At 51.4% G+C, this 6,434-nt stretch overlaps 1 long non-coding RNA gene across 1 annotated transcript; it reads left to right on the forward strand.

The window, feature by feature from the left end:
• The first annotated feature begins 887 nt into the window (after positions 1–887).
• Positions 888–4,122, forward strand: LOC138920605 (uncharacterized). Its single transcript, XR_011432051.1, has 2 exons — positions 888–993; positions 3,553–4,122. It is a non-coding gene; the product is annotated as an uncharacterized lncRNA (long non-coding RNA).
• The last annotated feature ends 2,312 nt before the right edge of the window (positions 4,123–6,434 follow it).

Consider the following 6,434-nt stretch of genomic DNA (forward strand, 5'->3'; position numbering starts at 1 on the left):
AGTCGTGGACCATTGCGTGGTCCTACTGTGCATGACTAGAACACAGCTTCAACCACATGCAGCTTACCAATGACTTCTACATCACCAAATTGGTCTACATTCTGGTCAATGAAACAAGGCCCTCAATAGTGCACTTGAACGTCATGGCGATGCCCAGCTGCCGTCAAAGCTTCCAGACACTCCCTCTCAATCTCTGTTCTTATCTCGATCCTTATTTTTCTCATCTGTAAAATGGGGTTATTGGGCAAAATAAATGAGATCATGAAAGTACACTGTGTAGTGCAGTGCCCGGCACACAGTAAGGAGTCACAACAAATTCTCTCAATTCCATTTGATCCCAACCTTGAGAGGTTAGTAGAAGTAATCAATACCTCCAGAGTTATGGATAAAAATACTAAAGCTGAGCGGGGGTAGAGTAGGGAGTTTATATTTACTGTATTCCTACTATGTGCCAAAGACTTAACATACGCTATCTCATCTAATCCTCAAAATTTCCCTGTGAATTATGTATTATACCCATTCTGTAGATGGAAATGAAGATTCAGGGAAGTTAAATAACTTGGCCAACATATATATGGCTCAGTCGAGGTAAAATCCAGATCTTCTGATTCTAAGTCTTATTCTTTCCACTACCTCGCACTGTCTCCTTTGGCCAAAGGATGCTCTCTCTTCCTGAGAAGGAATCCCCTCGGCCTAAGTCAGGGGCCCACTGCAGTAGATCACATTATTGTCCTCGATTTTTCAGTGCCCTATCCCTGTAATAGAATTATACTTCCTGCCCCTTTGATGCAGGATAGGTCATGTGACTTGCTTTGACCAATGGAATGTCAGCTGTGTATCTCAGCGGAAGCTTTAAGCACCATCACTTGGTTCCACCATTGCTCTTTCCCTGTGCCACAAGCCCAGCAAGGCTCAGATAGGGGCTGCTCCTACAGCTGAGGTCCAGAAATGAAGATGACTCGGGAAGAGAGCTACAGCCAACGCGAGTGAGAAGTAAGCCTTTGCTGTTGTAAACACTGAGATTTGGGGGGGCCGGGGGGGGATGTTTGTTTCCTCAGTGTAACTTAGTGAAAGCTGACTGATACACTCCCCTGCCCATCCCAGCTGCCCCCTCACACCATGATGGAGGCTACAGGGCAATCCCAGAACTATGTGGCTTGGAACATCTCTCCGACACCGAGGAGTGGAATGCCCTCTCATTAACACCCTGAAGCCCAGCTCCCTGTCACAGTGGAAAAGCTGGAACACCTTCAGAGGGTTGTCACTCTCTCCAGGGTGCTCAGCCAGCCTGTTGTGGAGGAGAGCCCCAACTCCCTGCTTCCCCACCAGTGCCATCAACCCTGCCTAACCCCAGAACCCAGCCCAGAAGGAGAGATGCCCATTGGCAGCTGTCTCATGGGGAGGGGAGGGGAGTGGGGTGGAGCAGGATGCGTAGAATGACTCAGCCTGTGAGCAAGACCTATTTAACACAGATAAGGGCCCTCTCCTCCTTCTCTTCCTCCTTCCTCCCCTTCCTGCCCCACTCCCTTCCCTACATTTTATTCCTGGAGGTTAGACTTTTTTTTTTTTTGCTTATTTTGTGTGGGTGAAAAGAAAGGGGCAGAACCTTGGCCTAGGAATGTCTGAGGAACCCAGCAGGAAGGGGGCGGTCACGGTGCCATGTGCTGGCCTCCATATATCACATCTGCTCTCTAGGCCCCAGAGGCTCCCCACACACCCCACCATAAGAATGGCCTGCAGGGCTTTTGCCAGTCCCACCCAGGGCCACCGTCACAACAATGCAGGTGGTGTACCGCATGGAGAGGGCCAGTGGGGCCGAAGTGCAGCCCCTAGCGACATTCCCCAAAGGGAGGGCATTTTTCTTCACCTCAAGGCTCTGTCCACTTGCCAAGCTACATCCTAGCAGCACTGCATCTGCCCAGAGTCGGTGCCTTTTTCTATTTCATACAAAAGTAGCAGGGACCACGTCCATCCCCAGGAGATTCTGATTCATGGGTCAGGGAATCCTTATTTTAAGAAATCTCTCCAGGTAAAGAAAGAATCTCTGAAAGTGAGGCGGCTCTGGGAACCTTGGCCCTGGAAAATCCCCCAGCTTCTCAGCCCTCCTAAGGCAAGGGCCCTCTCAACTCCAACAACCATAGGGTGCCAGCTGAAGATGCCCTGTGCTGATGCAGGGCGCTGACGAGGTGCTTCCCCGGGCGGGAGTCTCTGCCTCTCCCTGGTGATGTGAATGGCTCAAGCTGAGTTCAGGTGAGCAGCCTGGCCTCCCACCTGCTCTCAGAGGCTGGCCTGAAAGTGGCCCCAGGCCCCAGGCCCCCAGCTCCGCCCATGGGATGGGCTGTCTGTTGCTAAGTGGAGCCATTTGCTGGCAGAGAAAAAGAGGGTGAAGCCAGCCCCGACAATCTCCAACGCAGAGCTGTGAATTTACAGGCAGTGAGGGATAGGGGGTTCCCGCGGGCTTCCTGGGGCTAAAAATCCTAAGAGATGGTGAAAGGATTGAATTCAGATTCTGAGCAATCATGCCCCTTTTTGGAATGTACAGGAGCTGCTCTAACCAGAAATTCCCAAGACTGGAGCCCGGCGCTTCTAAGCGCCCCAAAGCAGAACAGTGTGAGCGGGCGCAGCACAAAATGTCCAAGCGCCGATTAATTGCACGTCCCACACCCAACAGCCGGTCCAGGGCGGGGCGAGCAGGAGTCCTGGGCGCAAAATTTAAGGAGGCACGCATCCTCAGAATCGTGCAGGTGCAGAGTCGGCACCTGAGAGTGCGTGTCTCCTTAAATTTTGCGCCCTAGGCTCCCGCTCGCCGCGCCCTAGTCCCGCCAGAATCAGGATCCCAGTCTCGACCCCATCCTGGCTCCGGGCATGTGTAACTTCTGATTTAGCTGGCCCTTCTGACAACCTGTGGGACGCCCGCCCACGTCATCGTAGGTTTGGGGGCCCTTAGAAGCCCACTTCTTGCAAGCGAGGTAAACCTCCTCTCCTGGAAGATCAGAATGAGGTCTTTCCTGTGCAATTAAGGATACGTTCCCAGTAAATGCAGACGTGGAAGAAAATAGCACACAGTGACGGGATTGCAGGCTCTGCGTCTGATCCTGTTCAAGTGCAGATCTGACGCTGGGGCCGCTGTGCCGGGCCTGGGAGTCTGCATTTTTAACTAGCTCTCAGATGGTGCTGACTAATGCCGTTGGTCAGGGACATCAAGAGTCAGTTACTCAGCTCCTCTAAAGGGGGAGTCCTTGAACCCAGGACTGGCTACATAATTTGCAGGGCCCAGTACAAAATGAAAAGGTGGGCTCCTGGTTCAAAAATTAAGAGTTTTAAAACATTGACAGCAAAGTATTCAAACAATTGCTGGGCCCTTCGCCACTGCCTGAGCCTCATAGGGTTGCTGAGAGGATTAAAGAAGGCCAGCCAGGTAAAGCACAAGAAAGCATCGTGCCCGTAGATCCTTGATACTGTTTGTGGTCACTATTGCCCAGGCCCGGACAGCCACTCCCTGAACACGGCCTGTCAGACTGTAGCTTAGGTAGACCAACCTTCGTTTCACAGAGTCCAAAATCGAGCCCCACAGCGGGAGCTGGAAGGATAAATGTTGAGTGGATGGGGCGACTTGTTGAGGTCACACTCAGGCCTCCAGACATCCAGGCCAGGGCTGCTCCTGCTGCGCTGTCTCTTCAACTGGCAGAACACGGTGATGCCAACAGGGAGGAAACACCGCATCTCTCAGAAATGCTGCGGAGAGCTTGAGACTGGATGGAAGGGTGAGCGATGGTCCTGTACCAACACAGTCCTAACCGTTGGGTCCCTCACCTGTTGGACTTCCAGAGATGTGTGTTCTAGCCCATCGGTAGAAGCGTGGAATTATGCATGAACTGCAGAGATGCCCTCAAACCCTTTGTCTCTGAAACAGATCCAGGCTGCTGTGCTTTCTGGGTTCCTGGTCTGCTCATCATAGCTTCTCCATCTCCTCCGGTATTGCCAGTTGCCACTTCTCATTGCTGTCAGGGTGCCCATCTCTAGCAGCTACTCTATAAATGGCTTACAATCTGATTAGACTCAGACAAATAACCCAGTTATTAGAATGGTACTTAAAATAAGGATAAATAACGTCTGAAATCATTAGTGCTTTCATCATGTGACATCTATTTCAGCCTCTCCAGGCTTTTTTTTTCCCACCTGATTCTTATTCTGTGCTGTGCTTTGCACATGAGTGAGGTCACCAGATATTGAATTCTGGATGAATGAGTTACCACTGTAGCAATAAAGAAATTGATAACAGAAAAATTGCAGGCTTTAAACATTATTGCCATTATTTTAGTTGTCATTATTAGGATAAGAAGATTGACAGTGAGTTTCTGAGGTCATTCTGAGAACTGGACCAGCTCTTCACTTCCTCTTATAAGTCAGGGTAATCCAGGTTATAGTGGCAATTGTCCCTTCTCTTTCTAGAGGCCACCATCAGGCAGCTTATATTGAGGACAGCACTTGGCCCTTGACCCATAATTGCATTTTCCCAGGGACGGGGGGCACACTATGGCCAGAGATGTGGCCATAGATGGGGTGGTGAGCTATCCAGCACTCAGAGTTGTGTCCACCCCAGACTAGAGCACACATCATGGCCCCCTCTTCCCTCCCTCCCTCTGACCCCTCACAGTGTCTTGTGGTTGGCTTAGGGAAGGAGAAATTGGTGAGGCTCAGATGTCAGCCCAGTCAGATAGCCCCAAACATTGAACAAGGTGACTGTCCTCCTCCCAGAATGGTCCTCCCACTTCCTCTCCAGCATGATCCTGCTTGTCCCTCAGACCCACCTCGCCAGCCCCTCTTCTGAAGCCCCCTCCAGCCACCCCCACCCAGACAGAGTTGTGACTCAGTGTTGTGAGTCCCCACAGCTTAATAGTAATAATAATAGTCTTAGCTGCCACATTTGGGGCACTGTGCTAAACCGTCCATTAATCCCAACAGCCCTACAAGGTAGGTGCTGTTATTCTATGCATTTGCAGGTGAAGAAACAGAAGTAACTTGCCAAGGTTGTACAGGTCTGAGTCAATTCTGGGCTCTTCACCTGAGAGGTGCACTGATGTAACGTATCGTGTTCTGTGGAGATCGTCTCCCAAGGAGCAAAGCGGCACAGAGGCCTGGTGATCCATGACTTCTGAATGGAATGAATGAATGAATGAATGCAGGGGATGGAGGTGTTTTGGAGGGCAGACCGCTCTGCAGCACAGTTCCAGGGTGCTGCCTGGGCCTGCAGGGCTGAAATGCTCTGCGGTACCCTGGGTGCTTCTCCTTGTGTTTGTGGCCCGCTCAGGACATTGCTGGCTCCTGGAAGTGGACTTGGATGGGAAGCCTGTCACCTATGATGCCGAGGTCTCCGGGAAGGAGGCCTGGTCGAGAAGAATAGTCTGTATTTCCCTCAAGACCTGAAACAACTTGAGAGAATATACTACTCATGGGTGAGAAACCCAGAGGCACTCAGGGAGCGCAGACCTGGTGTGGGTCAGCTCAGGCTCAGGCCCAGGCCCAGAACACCCCAGTCCCCTCCTTATGTGTCTTTGTAGAGCAGACTCCCAGGGAACCCCGTTTGTTTTACCCACTGGTCCCTTGTCTCAGCCCCTGAATCGAGGTAGCAGTTGGCGTTGCATGTCCCTCAGCCCCAGGGGCTGCACACCTGCCTCTTGTAGCTTCACAGCTCCTTCCCTTCTGCGTCGGAAGCAACACCAGGGGTCCTTTCCTCCTGGAGTCCTGAGTCAGGACTGGGTTCCAGGGTTGTGGGCCTCCTCCTTGCCCCAGCCTTGCTGCCCCACAGATAGGGCAGGTTTGGGACCACTGTGGTGGGCTCTCTTTCTGCGACTTTACCCACAAGTGCAGCCCTGCAAGTGGCAAGTGTCACTGAGCCCATCTAGAAGGCCTGAAGGCTGGACCCTGGGCCTGTCTGCCACCTGTACACATATGCATGTGCACGCGCGCGTGCGCACACGCACACATGCCAACCTCCCAGTGCTTCTCTAACTGCCAGTTCATCCCAGTCTGTGTCTTGGTCCAGGAGTGAGACGACAAGTAAAAGAAACAGACCTCCTGTTTACACATGGCCTTTTCTCTAAGCCACTGTTGTCCGATAGAACTTCCTTTGCTGATGGAAATGTTCTATATCTGCTCCGTCCAATACCACTAATGGCTCTTGAGCACTTAAAGTGTGGCTAGTGTAAGGAACTGAAGTTTAAATTTTATTTCGTTTTAATTAGAATTTATATAGCCACATGTGACCAGTGGCTAGCGAATTGGACAGTGCAGATTTAGACCTATAAGAATCATCACACTTTCTGAATAAAAACTCAGGACCCAGGGCCTGCTACACAGGAATGGACATGTAGGGCAAACTGTTTTAAACTGGGGCCAGACTGCTAATTCCTGGATGCTAGATCTGTGCTTGA

Source organism: Equus caballus, chromosome 24, assembly GCF_041296265.1.
Source record: "Equus caballus isolate H_3958 breed thoroughbred chromosome 24, TB-T2T, whole genome shotgun sequence".
NCBI lineage: Eukaryota > Metazoa > Chordata > Mammalia > Perissodactyla > Equidae > Equus > Equus caballus.